The sequence below is a fragment of the Chiloscyllium plagiosum genome, unplaced genomic scaffold, assembly GCF_037043375.1.
Source record: "Chiloscyllium plagiosum isolate Xiang-an unplaced genomic scaffold, Cpla_swu_hap1 HiC_scaffold_4, whole genome shotgun sequence".
In the NCBI taxonomy this organism is placed as follows: Eukaryota; Metazoa; Chordata; class Chondrichthyes; order Orectolobiformes; family Hemiscylliidae; genus Chiloscyllium; species Chiloscyllium plagiosum.
This window is the reverse complement of record NW_028270142.1, coordinates 53847882-53864535: the sequence shown is the minus strand read 5'-3', so window position 1 is coordinate 53864535 and position 16654 is coordinate 53847882. Positions and strand designations below refer to the sequence as shown.

Below are 16654 nucleotides of genomic sequence, written 5' to 3'. Positions count from 1 at the left end.
TTACTTTGAAGTAGGATTTGAATGAGGTCAGAAAGTGCCGTCAGCAATCATTCCTGTCTACTATGCTGTTACTGCATGAGTTAATAGTTAAGGCATTTGTGCTTGCTTCTAGTAAAATGTGACCATGCTTTACAGATAAGATTTGACTTGAATTGGCCATGCCATGTTTTCAGATTCTTCTGATCTTTGTGATAATGTTAAAAATGGTGCTGAAGTCAATGGGCAATGGAAATTGAAGATACACTTTTTTAAAATAAGTGAAAACTGCTTTAAGTGAAGAAGCAGCATTAAGTAACCGAAGAAAAGTTGTGACATCATCTTTAACAAGAATTCAGTTCATAAATTACATTTGAGCTATAATTTTTCTCGTATTTGCATTTAATTTGTGATTTATATTACATGAGGTTGGATTTATTATTCTGAAAGACTTGCTGAAATACCTTGTCACTATGGATTAGCAGAAAGTTAGCTGTATATAACTATTAATCAGCTCCTTATTAATTTTAGCATATACACTAAAACTATTGGGTTGCATGGAGAATAATGTCCATTTCATTTTTGGGGCCAAAGTTTAACTAGTTTCTTCAGGTTATTATGAATTTAATGTCTTTGGAAAATAATTTTAGACAATCTAAAATCTTGCTCCAGTTGCATTATCTGGGTATCGGTCCAAAAAAATGAAATAATTCATCATGACTTTTATAAAACACCGTAACTGCCATAAAATCGAAGTACAACAGTGGAAGAAATGGCTGAAAACATGAAGAATGAAGAGTCTAGACAGAGTTTCTTAAAAGTTTTTTCTTTAAATTGAGTGTTGTGGCACAGGCCAGTATTTGTTGCTTATCCCCAATTAGCACTGCTGCCTCACAGCGCCAGAGACCTGGGTTCAATTCCCACCTCAGCCAACTGTCTGTATGGAGTTTGCACATTCTCCCCGTGTCTGCGTGGGTTTCCTCCGGGTGCTCCGGTTTCCTCCCACAGTCCAAACATATGCAGGTTAGGTGAATTGGCCAAGCTAAATTGCCCGTAGTGTTAGGTGAAGGGGTAAATGTCGGGGAATGGGTCTGGGTGAATTGCTCTTTGGATGTTCGGTGTGGACATGTTGGGCCGAAGGGCCTGTTTCCACACTGTAAGTAATCTAATCTAATCTAATCATGAAGCTCGGAAGAATATGCAGTACCCTTCACCTCCCAAAAAATACAAGATTTAACCCACTGGCCATTTCAGTTGAATGCATAAATTTTTGAACAAATATTGGAAAAGCACAACCTGAAAAGAGAGACTTGTATTTTTCTGCTCCTTGGGTATCAATGAGGTGCTTTTGAAATATCGTCACTGCTGTAATATAGAAAACATAGAAGCTGATGTATGCATACCCACAAATAGTGATGAAATGAAAGATCATTATTTCTGTTTTACTTGTTGGTTGAGACCCCAAGAAACACTCATGTGCACCTCATAAAAGTGCAATGGCAGTGTTTATAACCACCCGTAAGAACAAACAAAGCCTTGGTTTAATATCTGAAAATTGGTGTCTCCGATAATGCAGCACTCGTCAACCATGTTCTCAGGCCTCTGAGGTGCGTTTGAAACCCACACATTCCTTGCTGAGTTGAGAGTGGTATCACTGCGTCGAGATTTGACACTTAACTCATGTCAATTGTATTTGAATGGTGTGACCCTAAAGATTAATTACACTACCTCCTTGTGGTTTGGAGTTCATTGATGTCTGGAGACTCTTGGTGGCCAGGGATCGTATTAGATTTTCCCCTCGGACGAGTTGGGCAATCTTATCAGTAGTCTGAGATGTGTGTAAACCCTTTCCCCTGATGTTAAAAAGCTGGTGTATTATGCAATTTAATCACTTAGATTTTTAGATTAGATTAGATTACTTACAGTGTGGAAACAGGCCCTTCTGCCCAACAAGTCCACACCGACCCTCCAAACAGTACCCCACTCAGACCCATTCCCCTACATTTACCCCTTCACCTAACACTACGGGCAATTTAGCATGGCCAATTGATTTGCAAAATAGGAGCGCAGTGGATTGGTTTTTCATGTAATTTGTGAAATTTGTTTAAAATGTAAAGTCACCATCAATACAAGAAAGAGTGTGCTATTGTACATAAATCTTGAGACTTATTCTGTGTTGAAGTACAATTGTGATTGCCTTTTCAATGAGGATAGGAACACAAGGTTTGTGAAGGTTTGTAGCTCAGGTTGAGGTTGAGGGTGTAGGTTTGCTCGCTGAGCTGTAGGTTTGATATCCAGACGTTTCATTACCTGGCTAGGTAACATCATCAGTGGCGACCTCCAAGTCGCCATGGGATCCTCCATGGGATCTCCGCTATCAGGATTCATAGCAGAAGCGGTAATGCAAAGGCTAGAACAAACAGCCCTACCAATCATCAAACCAAAAATCTGGGTTCACTACGTAGATGACACCTTTGTCATCACAAAACGAAACAAGATAGAAGAGACATTTAACACCATCAACAACACCCTCACAGGCATAAAGTTCACCAAGGAGGAAGAAACTGACAACAAACTTGCATTTCTGGACGTCACAGTAGAAAGAAAGGACAAGGGAGAATTACAAACCTGCGTATACAGAAAACCGACAAACACTGACCAAATACTCAACTACACCAGCAACCATCCCAACACACACAAACGAAGCTGTATCAGAACACTATTCCAACAAGACACCACACACTGCAGCACAGATGAACTTCAAAAAACAGGGGGGAACCACCTATACGACGTATTCAAGAAGAACGGATACTCAAAAAACACAGTGCGCAGATTCCTCAAGAACAAACCACGACAAGCAGACCAAACACAGCCAGGAACCGTAACCACCTTACCATATATCAAAGAAGTTTCAGAAATGACAGCCAGACTACTGAGACCCCTCGGAATCCTAGTAGCACACAAACCCACCAACACTCTCAAACAAAAACTAACAAACTTTAAAGACCCAGTACAACCCATGGACAAAATCAACGTCTTCTATAAAATTCCATGCAAGGACTGCCACAAACACTACATAGGACAAACAGGAAGAAAGTTAGCCACCAGAATACGTGAACACCAGCTAGCCACAAAAAGACACGACCCCCTCTCCCTCATAGCCCTACACACGGATGAAAAAACCCCACCATTTCGATTGGGACAACACATCTATCCTGGGACAGGCTAAGCAAAGACATGCCAGAGAATTCGTAGAGGCCTGGCACTCCAACCACAACACCATAAACAAGCACATAGATCTAGATGCCATCTATCAACCCCTCAGAAAACGAACAGAAAATGACATCACCACAAACCCCAGGAACCCCATCCAGGAGAAAGATATAAATAGAAAGCAGGAGACAACAGCTTTACTTCACTTGGAGGTCGCCACTGATGATGTTACCTAGCCAGGTAATGAAACGTCTGGATATCAAACCTACAGCTCAGTGAGCAAACCTACACTCTAGGATAGGAACAATTTTAGATTTATTGTACGATGGACACTCATTTTAAAGTAACTTTTCATAAACATCTTGATCAACTGGGGCAGTATCAGAAAGTGAACTGACTGCCTCACATTTTCATAGCTTGCATGACTGCTTCTTAAAAACAATTCAAAATATATTTAAGAGTTTGGAAGAAAACGTTATAATATTTGCGTCTGTGTTCTCGCATCAGTTTTGATAACATTTACCAAAATTTCTAAAATTACATAACTGTTTCTTCTGTTGGAAATAATATCGATGAATAATCATTGCTCTATTGTAGACCATTTCTGATCAGTTAATGGACAGGATTTGCCTCAAGTGTTTAGAAAAGCTGAGTTTAACAATATAACTTTAACTTCAAATCTGTGACATAGGCTACTATTATGGCAGGTATTAGGTGACCTTTGGTTTCAAAATGCTTCTCATCTTCAGCTAGTTCTGAGACTTTTAAGCCTGTTGCTCAATATCATTTTAACTTGTGCCGCACCACATTTGTTATAACTGTGACCATGTAAACTTTATACTGTATAGTCTTCCATAGAATTTAGATGTCGAAGTCTTCATGTCAATTGCATTAAGAGTCCAATTTTAAATATTATCTGGTTAAAATGCAATCAAAAAGTGGCATTCCTGCATAAATGTGCTGTATATCAGTATTCAGTTCTAATAGATAAAGTTGTTTCTGCTTAGATAAGCAAATATTTATTGTCTGTCTTTTAATGATTGGTGAATGCTAATGTCAGGTCTCATTTGGTGTGTAGCAATGATGACTCAAGCCAGCAAACATCAGTATATATGCACCTAGTATTATGGACCAGATCAAACCCCTTCAAAACATATCAAGGAAATAACTTGGACCCTAACTTTTATCTTACTTAAAGTTGTGTAACATGCTGCATTCCAGATGTGATTCAATCTGTCAAACTGCTAGACTTTGAGCAAAACACACTTTATTCTTAGATAACAGTTGAAATGCAAGCAAATCAAGAAGAATTGGCATAACTTTAACAAAGTACGTAACAAAATAATATATTATTTAACTACTATTCACTAACCATTCCAGTATAGTAGTTTACTCTAAATACGCCCTTGACAAAGGCAAATTCAGCAAAACAGGTTCGCTCACGTGCTATCTCCAATCCAGGAAGAAGGAAAAACTAAAAGAACTAACAGAACAGACAGAACTCAAGCTTTTTGCAGCAATAGAGAGAGAGCTGCATCCAGCAACTGAACTTCAAAAACCCCTTCAACAACTGAAAGCAAAAACTAAAGCCCTCGCTTTGTTTGAGCCTGACTCCACCATTCATGCTTCTATTGCCTAATTTAAGAAAAAACTCAAAGCTATTTACTCTGCTTTCCACAAGCAGACCCCTCGGCACTTGGTTTACAACACCTCTTTTCAAGACAACCAGAACAACCAAATCTCTCTCAAAGGCACATATTGTCACTTTAGGTAAAATAAAGTTGTTTTTCTTGTATTGAAATCACTGAAATAGTTGAAGAAAATCAGAAAGTAAATCTCTTCAGAACAATAGCGAAGTTCAGGATATTTGAAAATGGGATATCCTAAATCTGCACTTGTATTGAAATTGTCAGTCATTCCTGCTGGTAGAATAGGAAATCCAATCTAAGGAAAGCTGTGTATAAATTGAAGTTATGGGCTACGTGATTCTGGATTAGCTGAATTCATGCAAATTTATCATGTGACCACACAAACCAATTAGAGTGGATATTGGAGCATGTCAGTGCTAAATTTCTGGCAAATCATCAGTCAGCGTCAAGATCTGTCTGAAATCCTGTGAGAAAGTTAAAAGTGCTGTCACTTAGAGAAAAAGTGAAACTGATACAGAAATGGAAAACCCTGGTGTGAAGTTCTGAAGCACAAAGTGAAAATATTGCAGCAAGAAAGAGGATGAAAATGGCTGTCCATCTGAATATTGAAGAAGCTTAGCTGATATGGTTCAAAGCTTGAGCAGAGAAATTCAATCTCCAATGTAATTCCTACTGGTCTTTTATTTTGTAGCCTGATAATATTTCCCCGATTAACCTCCAATCTGAAGGTAATCAATAATAGATAGTTAGATCAGTAGCTATTACCAATCAATGAACTTGCGGTTTTCCTGTGATATCAGTCTTTCTTTTGTGCTGGGCCCTCAATCTAGGGCTTCAATTTATCCTGTAAAAAAAGCCTTACAAACTATGAACCTAAAGAGCAAGTGAAATGCACCTCTTCCCCTCTGCACTGAATTCCCACTATGCCTCCAAATTCCCCAGATTAAATATCACTCGGGCTGTGACTCACTGCCATTGTGATCTCTTCTTCCTGATCGTGTGTTGCTGACTTTAGTCTCACCAGTAGTCTCCCTTGCCATTCACCTGATTGTCAACCTTTGATTCTGTACCTTTCTACCAGTGGAAGCAATTTTTCCCAGTGCACTGCTTTTGAGACCTCATATGATTTGGCTTAAATTTCTTCTTAACTTTCTCATTGTGCAAAGCACACAATGTACCCTGCTTATTGACTGCATTTCCATCCAACTTCTACACTGGCGTAAAGAAAAATTGTACGTAATTCCAGATGAAACTGATGAGAACAATGTTCTGGATTTAGTTGCCTCTACAAGCCTTGTTTATTTAATGACCTTGTCTTCAATCAGTTAAAAAATAAGTTTCTTTGTGTGCTATGAAATTGGTAGATAGTTGAACAGTGGTAGTTGCATTGCAGTGAGAGACAGGTGTTGCACCACAGGAATCAGCATTTCTGAAGAGCAAATCATTGACCATCTGCTTGTAACTCGAGGCATAAAACAAGCAATAAAAATGCTACACATTATAATAGAGTGCAGTATCTTCCTTTTAGGCTATATTGTGTATGCAGCATGTTTCTTTTGTGTCCAGGATACAGGCTGTCAACTGAGAAAGCATAAAACACTTTTATTTTGTTCCACTCTCTAGAGAGGTGCATTCAGCCATTTCCAACCTCCAGTCTCCTATATTTTATATCTTAATACTGCTGTCATGCTTTTTAGGGATGTCTTCTCCGTATGACTGGCATCTGAGAACTGAAAAATGTCATGATAATTTCAGTTCTCTTCAAATGCATGATCATACTGAATTACTTCTGTCAGATGTTTAAGTAGATATTGTGTATAATGGAAAAAAACTAAAGCAAATATCAAAAAAATCCAAAAACTGCAGGTGCAGGAAATCAGAAACAAAAATAGAAATTGGTGGAGAGAATCAGCAGATCTGGAAGCATCTGTGTAGAGAGAGCAGAGTTAATATTTAGTGTTCTGAAGAAGGATCACTGGACCTGAAAAGTTAACTCTGCTCTCTATACACAGATGCTGCCAGACCTGCTCCGTTTCTCCAGCAATTTCTGTTCTTATGTAAAGTAAATATGTATTCTCTTTCCACTGGCCAAATCATTTTTATTCTGGCTCAACAAAGGCCCTGTTTCTATGTTGTATGACACTGACTCAATAATATGTACCTCTGATTAAACGCTGAAAATAGTAGGAAATAGTCACCAAGTAGGTCATTAATACCTGCTTTTAAACATTTAGGCATTGACCATGTTAGTCATTTATTAAATTAGAACATGACTCAACTTTAAGCAAACCAACCCATCAGACACTATTAGTACTACCTAAAACTAGATGTTGAGAAGCAAAATCAATTATTATTATTCACATTGGCACATGGGCAAAGTTGCATGTGTCATGACAATTTACAGAAACTGTCAAATTGTCAGTGTTAGCACCTGCATTTTTGGGATTGATTTTCTTTTATAGTATTATCAAATATATGAATACTGTGGACCTGCCATTAGTAATTACATAAACTTAGCAGTTTTGTTTCTCATAACTCACTCAAGATTCCAGAAATAAAGTGATCCTAATAATTTTGTAACTTTCAAATATATGGACGTGATTTCAATAATCTATTAAAAATTAACTGGAAAATACATGGATATGTGAATTATAGAAGTCATGGAAGCTTGGTTTGGGTTCTCCTCCCTCCACTTGTTACAGTCTTAATCCAAGCATGCAGATTAGAGCTGAATTTGAGGGGTGAGATTAAAATAACTGCCCTTGATATTAAGGTAGCATTATCCGAATAAAATTAAAATAATTGGAATCGTAGAAAAACTCTCCATTGATAGAAGTCATAGGGACTGCATGTTGGAAAATTATCAAGTCAGTCCCCAGGAGTCAATACAGGAATTTCTCCAGACAATACTCAGCCCAACCATGAATCAACTGCATCAGCAATGACCTTTTTTTCCATCAGAAGGTCAGATATGGGTCTGCTTGTTGATGCTTAATGAGCTAACAAGTATAATAGATTAAGGGAAGTAGCAAAAGTAATATATTTGGATTTTCAGATGGCATTTGATAAGATATCATATGTTAGACTATCGAAGAGCCCATAGTGTTGGAGGCAGCATATTAGCATAGATAGAGGATTGGCTAATTAAAAGAGAGAGTTGGAATAAGGGGGTCATTTTCAGGATGGCAACCTCTAACTGGTGGAGTGTTACAGGGACCAGTGCTGAGGCCATAATTATTTACAGCATCTATAAATAATTTGGATGAGAAAAGTGTATACTGTAGTCAAGTTTGTAGATGGTATGAAAATAGATGGAATGACAAGAAATGACAAAGAATCTGCTGTGGGACATACATAGCTTAAGCATTTGGACAAAAACATAATTAGGAAAAATGTGAAATTTGGCAGGAAGGAAAGAAGAGTTGAATATTACTTCATGGAGAAGCCTCCAGAAGCCCTACAGCACAGAAGGATTAGGGAGACCCCATGCATAAAAGTCAGAAAAAAAATTAACGTGCAAGTTCAGTTGGTTACAGGGAAGACTATTGGAATGTTGGCTTTTAATTCGTAGTTTTAGCCTTGCTAAAACTATACAATGCGCAAATCAAATTACAGCTGAAATACTGACAACAATTTTGGATGCTTTATCTAAGGATAAATATGTTGGAATTGGGGGCAATCCAGATAAGTACTTCTCAGTCCACTCCTCAGCCCATTAGCCCATCTGATCAAGATCCTGTTGTAATCTGAGGTAACCTTCTTCGCTGTCCACTACACCTCCAATTTTGGTGTCATCAGCAAACTTATTAACTGTACCTGTTATGCTCACATCCAAATCATTTATATAACTGATGATAAGTAGTGGAACCAGCACCAATCCTTGTGGCACTCCACTGGTCACAGGCCTACACTCTTAAAAATAAAATAACCCTCCACCACCACCCTCTGTCTTCTACCTTTGAGCCAGTTCTGTATCCAAATGGCAAGTTCTCCCTGTATTCCATGAGATCTAACCTTGCTAACCAGTCTCTCATGGGGAACCTTGTTGAACGCCTTACTGAAGTCCATATAGATCACATTCACCGCTCTGCCCTTATCAATCCTCTTTGTTATTTCTTCAAAAAACTCAATCACGTTTGTGAGTCATGATTTCCCATGCATAAAGCCATGTTGACTGTCCTGGGGTCATTTTCCCTAGAGGGTTGGAGGCTGAGGGGTGACCTTACATAAGTTTATAAAATCAGGAGGGGCATAGATAGATAAATAGACAAGGTCTTTCCCCGGGTTGGGGGAGTTCGCAGGTTTAAGGTGAAAGGGGAAAGACTTAACAGGAATCAGAAGGGCAATGTTTTTCATGCAGTCGGTGATGCGTGTATGGAATGAGCTGCCAGAGGAGGTAGTTGGAGGCTGGTACAATTACAACATTTAAAAGGCATCAGGATGGGTATATGAATAGGATGTGTTTAGAGGGATATGGGCCAAATGCTGGAAAGTGGTACTAGATTAATTAAGGATATCTGATTCGTATGGATGAGTTGAACCGAAGGGTCTGTTTCCATGCTGTACAGCTCTGTGACACTAACTCTAATTGGTTATTGCCTGGAACTTGTGCGGTGTGAATAGTACTTGCTACTTGTCAGTCCAAGCCTTGATGTTGCCCGGATCTTTAGACACAGACTACTTCAGTGTCTGAGAAATCACGAATGGTGCTGAACTTTGTGTCACCAGCAAACATTCCCATTTCTGACCTTATGGCAGAGGGAAAGTCATTGAAGCAGCTGAAGTTGGTTTGGCACTACCCTGAGGAACTCCTGCAGAGATGTCCTATGGATTAAAATGATTCGCCTCCAAAACCACAATCATTTTCCTTTGTGCTCAGCATGACTCAACTATTGTAGCATTTTCCCCTGTATCCAATTGACTTCAATTTTGCTGGTGATTCTTGATGCATTTGCCTGGAAGACTATCCCAATGCATTTCCTGCTAGTCTTTCATTTTAGATCTTGTGGTAACCCAGAACTCTGATCCCTGTATCTTGAGTTGTAAGAAGTCCTATTGCCTTATCACGTCTGTGATCACTTGGGCTGTGTTGGCTCAGATCATGTAATGTTCAGAATTTAACGCTCATCCTCATTTTCAAATCCTTCTGTTGTCTTGTGAATTTCAAGCTGTGTAATGTGGCTGTGTCTTCATGCTTTAAGGCAATAATTAAAAATCCATTTTTGACCAAACGTTTTGGTCATCTGAAATACTGTCTCCTTTTATGATACTGACATATCTTGCTTTACAGAGCTCTCACGAAGTGCCTTGGAATGCTTTACTATAGTAAAGCTAGTTTATAAATGTGCGTTATTTTTGAGTGCATTTCCAACAATGCTCAAGCTTGACAAAATGCTGGGTGAAGAAGCCCACTAGATAAGTTTTCACACTGCAGACTTGTACACTATTATCTACAGATTGTACTCCATTAATTTGTCGAGGGTTCTTTCACAGCACCTTCCAAGCCCATGCATAGTTCCTGTTGACTAGGTGCCCCAATTTTTAGAAAGGTTAAATGTAGACAGAGTGAAATAAGATGGAATTAAGAAATATATGGGCCAAATTGATGTCTTACTAGCTGTGCTGAAACATTCAACAGATAGTTTAGCAAATACATACTGCATCATGTCGGTAACCTTTTATGACATCATATCAGTACCAGATGAGGCATGAAGTATATGACATTACAACTGACCAAGAGCTCAGTGTGCTGTTACCAGAAGGAAAGAAATTGGTTATTAAACTGCTGATTCACACAGGCAATTGCTTGTTATCTAACTATTGCTTGATAGTTGTAAATTTGCGTTTCCCTTGATCAAATATTCACAGTTGTTACTTTTATCAATTGTGAAAATTAGCATTCCTTCTCAAACTAATGTAAACAAAGGAAATTTATTTTCTGTTCATCCTGTAATGGGATGTAATGATTTGCAATATGCTGATCATGACTTTGAAATCGTAAGCCCTTAAAGTAGTAGGAATAATGAATGAGCTACTCTCTTTTTACCTGTTGTTAGTACAGTTTGGAAGTACTCTGTATGTATGTGATAGCATTATCATTCCATTTTAACAAGTACATTTTCGCAAATGATGCAAGACCAATATAGACTAATTTATTTTGGTGAAACGGATACCTTGTGTGGATACTTCATAAAAATTTGATATATTAGATTGCATATATTAATTGGTAAGTCAGTTACACAGTGCTGTAGTAGTATGTCAGCTATTTATTTAATGGTTCATAACAATTGAAAAGGTTGTAGCTGTACAACCTACATTAAACAAAACACCAAACCAGTAAGTCGTTTGGCATCTTTGGAGATAATAGAAATTTGCAGAGCATGTTCAGGCTTGTCTGTTCTCTGCACAAATGCTGAATGTGCTGAAAGGTATTTCCAAAATTTCATATTTATACTTCAGACTTCGGGCACCTGCAGTATATTGCTGTGTACAGTTGCATTTAGTTATGCTCAGTTTAGAATTTTAGAATGAAATTTTCATCTGGATTTGGGGAGTTATCGGGGTCATGCACAAATGACCATGCTTTGGAGGAAATCTAATTTTCTTCCTCATTCTCAATGCTACTGCATTTTCCTAGGGCTGTTTTGTGGATCAGATTAGCTAGTGTGCAGAACGCATATCTGTCACTGCTAAAGTCAGATTCTCCATTTTAATGGGAGAAAAAAATGTAGATTTCCTTCCACACATTATCTTCATCTGGAGATGCAGGGTTTTAGAGTCATGGACTTGTACTGGACTGAAACAAACCTTTCAGTCCAACTCATCCATGCCAACCATATTTCCTAAATTAAACTAGTCCCTTTTAGCAGCATTTAGCCCATATCCCTGACTATTCATTTCCCTTTTAAATGTTGTAATTGTACCGGCCTCCACCTCTGGCAGCTAATTCCATACAGGCACCACGCTTTGCATGAAAAGGTTGCCCCTTAGGTACCTTTGAAATTTTCCCTCTCTCCCTAAACCTATGCCCTTTAGTTTTGAACTCCCCTTGGGTGTTCACCCTATCCATGCCCCTCATAATTTAAAAAACCTGTATAAGGTCCCTCCTCAGCCTCTGACGCTCTAGGGAAAATAGCCGCAGCCTGTTCAGCCTGTCCATATTTCTCAAACCCTCCAATCCGACCAACATCCTTGTAAATATTTTCTGAACCCTTTCAATTATCACAACATCTTTCCTACAGCAGGGAAACCAAAACTGAATACAGTATTCCAAAAGTGGCCTCACTAATGTCCTATACAGCGACAATGTAACGTCCCAACTCCAGCACTCGATGCACTGACCAAAGAAGGCAAGTGTACCAAACACCACCTTCACTATCCTGTCTATCTATGATTCCACTTTCAAGGAACTATGAACTTGCACCCCCAAGGTCACATTGTTCAGCAACACTCCCCAGGACCTTACCGTTAAGTGTATAAGTCCTGTCATGGTTTGCCATATCAAAACATGGCACCCTCACATTTATCTAAATTAAATTCTACCTCCCAGTCTTCGGCCCATTTGCCCATCTGATCAAGATCTTGGTGGACTCTGAGGTAACCTTCTTCGCTGTCCACTGCACCACCAATTTCAAACTTAGTAACCATATCTTAGTAACTATATCCACATCTAAACTTACTAAACATACTTCCTATATCCACATCCAAATTATTTATATGAACGACAAAAAGCAGCAGACCTAGCACTTATCCTTGTGGCACACCACTGGTCAAAGCCTCTGGTCTGAACAGCAACTGCCATTGCCCTCTGTCTCCTACCTTCGAGCCAATTTTGTATCCAAATACCTAGCTGTCCCTGTATTCATGTGATCTAATCTTGGTAACCAGTCTGTTATGTGGAACCTTGTTGAGCGCTTTACTGAAGTCTGTATAGGCAATGTCCGCCACCCTGCCTTCATTAATCTTCATCGCATCTCCAAAAAACTCTATCAAGTTAGTGAGACAAGATCTCCCACACAAAAAGTTGCAAATCTATTTAAAACAAACCACAATTGACAGTCTATGAAGTAATTGAAAACCTGTGGAGGAGTTGAGCTAAGTGCACATGTTTTGACACAGTCAAATGTCTCTATTAGCTACAGTATTGCAATGTGTTTTGTGTTTTAAATTTAATGATACATCATTGGGATCAAAGCGAACTTGACACTTGTGTTAAGCAGCATTGTGTAATTGTTTCGATGCATGACCGTAGTTGGAGGAATTGAGGACTGCAGATGCTGGAGATCAGATTCAAAAAGTGTGGTGCTGGAAAAGCACAGCAGGTCAGGCAGCATCCGAGCAGCATGAGAGTTGACCTTTCGAGCATAAGCTCTTCATCATTCCTATTGAAGAGCTTATGCTCGGATGTCAACTCTCCGACATTACAGTACTTTTCCAGTGAAGAAAGCAGAATGATTTTGACACTTAAAATCTAAAAGCCTTCCTCGCCCATTGATTAACAGGAGCACTGTTTTGGAATTGTAAGCTCCTTCTTACTTTTCGCAATGTCCTATAATTTGGACAACTATAGTCACTGTGAATGCAGGGCTGAGTTTCAAGTACTGCTGTGTTTCAGCACAGTAGGTGTTTCATTCACCGGAGAATGAGACTTTTAAGATTATATTAGCAGATTGCGCCTTTAAAATGGATTTGGGTTTGTTTACTAGAGAGGATTACAAAGTCTCTTCACTTGATAGAAAGAAAAATGCAACCTATCAGTGGTGGTATGTGAGTGATTGTAACGAGTGTAGCAAGCTGGACTTCATAAAACCTGAATTCCCTGATAAACAGGGACACCTGCATGACATGAAAGGGTGAAAAGTTTCAGTGAGAGGCAATGCTGTTGTCAAAGACTATGCATTTGTAAATAAAGGGTGATTGGTGATGGGATGCTGGTCTCTGAAGGTCAATTCATGTGTTTGAGGGAGATTTTCACTAGACTCACTTCAAGAAATGTGAAAAATTTCCCATGTTATTGTATGGAATCAGAGGACTGAATGTTGTGGATACTGGGAGAATTGCTTGGATACATATGGATGGTTGCAGAGGATGTGGTGTAGGCGAAATCTAGGGTAATTTAAACAATGTTAGGAGCCGTGCTCTTGAGAACTTTCTCACGAGCTCACTTTACATTCCTCTGACACTCCTTCACAGTTTGTAAACTGCTTTACAAATCAAGCCCTGTGGAAGATGAAGGTAAGTCCCAGGCAAAGTGCCACTTCTTGAAAGCATTTTTAAAGCAGCGGTGGATATATTCTGTGACAGGGCTGTTTGCAAAATATAAAATAGCCATCCTTGCAAAATATGCTGTCAAGAATAAAATCAACCTTTGGTAGGTACTGTATATAGTTTGTATCTTGTTAGAAGTGTCTTGTTAGGAGTCTTATTTTGGAGGAGTATTGTCTGGGGTATTCCATTTAGTACAGTAGAGAAGCTTTTTGCTCAATAAGATTTACATCTAATGTACAAAGTTAAAAATCACACAATACCAAGTTATAGTCCAACCGGTTTAATTGGAAGCACACTAGCTTTCGGAGCGTCGCTCCTTCATCAGGTGACAGTGGAGGACTCAATCCTAAAACACAGAATTTATAGCAAAAATTTACAATGTGATGTAACTGAAATTATACATTGAAAAATTTCTTGATTGTCTGTTGAGTCTTTCATCTGTTTGAATACCATGATAGTTTCACTTCCTTCATGCGTAAATCACAAAACCTTTTTTTTTTAAAAGTTGCATTCTCAGGTTAGCTGTAACAATGGGTGATAGCTAGACAATATGTTACACCACTTACATCTAATGTATGTGTAGTATTTATATACTGTAATGAAATAGGAAGTTCAGTTTTGTTAATTTGCTCTTAGGTATTCTCAGACAGCTGCTTTGTTTAAAGTGTGACCTACATACTGGAGAATAGTTGGTACTTGATGCTCACTGTCTTTTCTAAGACTGATTTTGGAAAACAAGTTTTAAGAAGCATCCTTATCTATTTTAAGCTATATTTGATCGCTTCTATCTATGATATACTAAATGACTGTAGCATTGATTTGCATGAGCATGGTCTGACATTTCTGAAGTCATAAGCTTGCACTTTGGCCCTGACCTGTAAAATATTATCACTATATAATTGTCCTGCTGTTTTCTGCTATCTGTTGCCGGCATCCCTTTCTCTTTCTTGTATCCATCTCCTGTTTTATCAAAAATACACTTCATTGAGGGTGTATCTCTCACGTCTACATAGTGCAATGTTCTTTATCAAACATTTTGCCAGTTGCAGTGTTAAATGCAGGCCAGTTTTACTATGCTCAGACAAAACAAATTTGAAAACTGACCAATCCATTCTCAAATTTAATTTTTTTCTGGTTCACAAATCATTAAATAACACCAGCTATTACTGTAGCAATTTCTTTTTGATACCCCAGAGAATGACATACAGTACTGTGTACAGTGTTGATCTCCTTTATTTAAAGAAGAATGTAAATGCATTGGAAGTAGTGGTTCACAAGGCTAATTTCTGGATGGATAAGTTGTCTTATGAGGAAAGGTAAGATGGTCTATGCTTGTATCCATTGTATTCAAGAATAATAAGAAGCACCATTAAATCACATAAGATCGTAAAGGTCTTGATAGGGTGAATGAGGAAAGGCTGTTCTTGTGGCATAATCTGTACCTAATCTAAGGATCATTGTCAGAACTATCAGGTTACTAATTTATAACATATTTAGATTTTTTTTCTCATTTTGTCATGTTCTTTATCTTGTTCAAAAGGCAGTGGAAGCAGATATTTTCAATATTTTTAAAGTGCAGAAGTAGCTATATTTTTCACAAGTAGGGGATGAAGAGTTATCGGAGCTAGGCAAAATATGGAATAATTAGATCAGCCATGATCTTACTAATTGGTTTGAGGGGCAGTGTGACCCACTCCTGCTCCTTACTCATATGTTCTTATGTAAAATTTGGTACAGTTAAATCAGATCAAGAAAATAAAATTACGGTGCGTCCTTGCTATTTAGACTCATAGAGATGTACAGCATGGAAACAGACCCTTCGGTCCAACCTGTCCATGCCGACCAGATATCCCAATCCAATCTAGTCCCACCTGCCAGCACCCGGCCCATATCCCTCCAAACCCTTCCTATTCATATACCCATCCAAATGCCTCTTAAGATTTGCAATTGTACCAGCCTCCACCACATCCTCTGGCAGCTCATTCCATACATGTACCACCCTCTGCTAGTCACTTCACCTGTAAATGCTAACTCTTTGCTTCCTTCCTCCCCACATGGCACAGTAAAGTTAGTATACTCAAGAATGTATATGAACCATGTACTTACAACTTGCATTTATATAGTGTCCTTAAAATGGAAAACATCACAAAAAAATGTAAACGATAAATTGTGACTCCATAAGCCATACAACAAAAGTAACAATCTCCCTGCACCTCTTTGTTTCTGCTCCCACTCCACAGTAGCTGAAAGTCACATGACTTGATAAAATTCTCCAGTATCAGTTCCAACTGTGCTGCCTCTTGCTCCCAAGCATGTTCCTCTTTGGTACACAAAAGCAAAAATGATCCATCAGTTTCCTGCCTTTGATTGAGGTCTGATGATATCCTTAACAGAATTGCTTACCTGTAGCAACCTAATTTTTGAATTGCATGTTACAGAAATTACTCCCCTTTTCTTCCAAAAAAATGTTTTAACAACTGACACTGCACTAAATAGCTCTTAAAACTAATTGCAAAAGAAGATTTTAGGGAAACCTGTCCATAAGTATG

General features: G+C 38.5%; 1 protein-coding gene across 14 annotated transcripts in view; it reads left to right on the top strand.

Annotated features, from left to right (window-relative positions):
• Positions 1–16654, top strand: part of LOC122549183 (protein MTSS 1-like) — a 189440-nt gene that overhangs the window by 68888 nt on the left and 103898 nt on the right. The gene's annotated exons all lie outside the window — the stretch shown is intronic.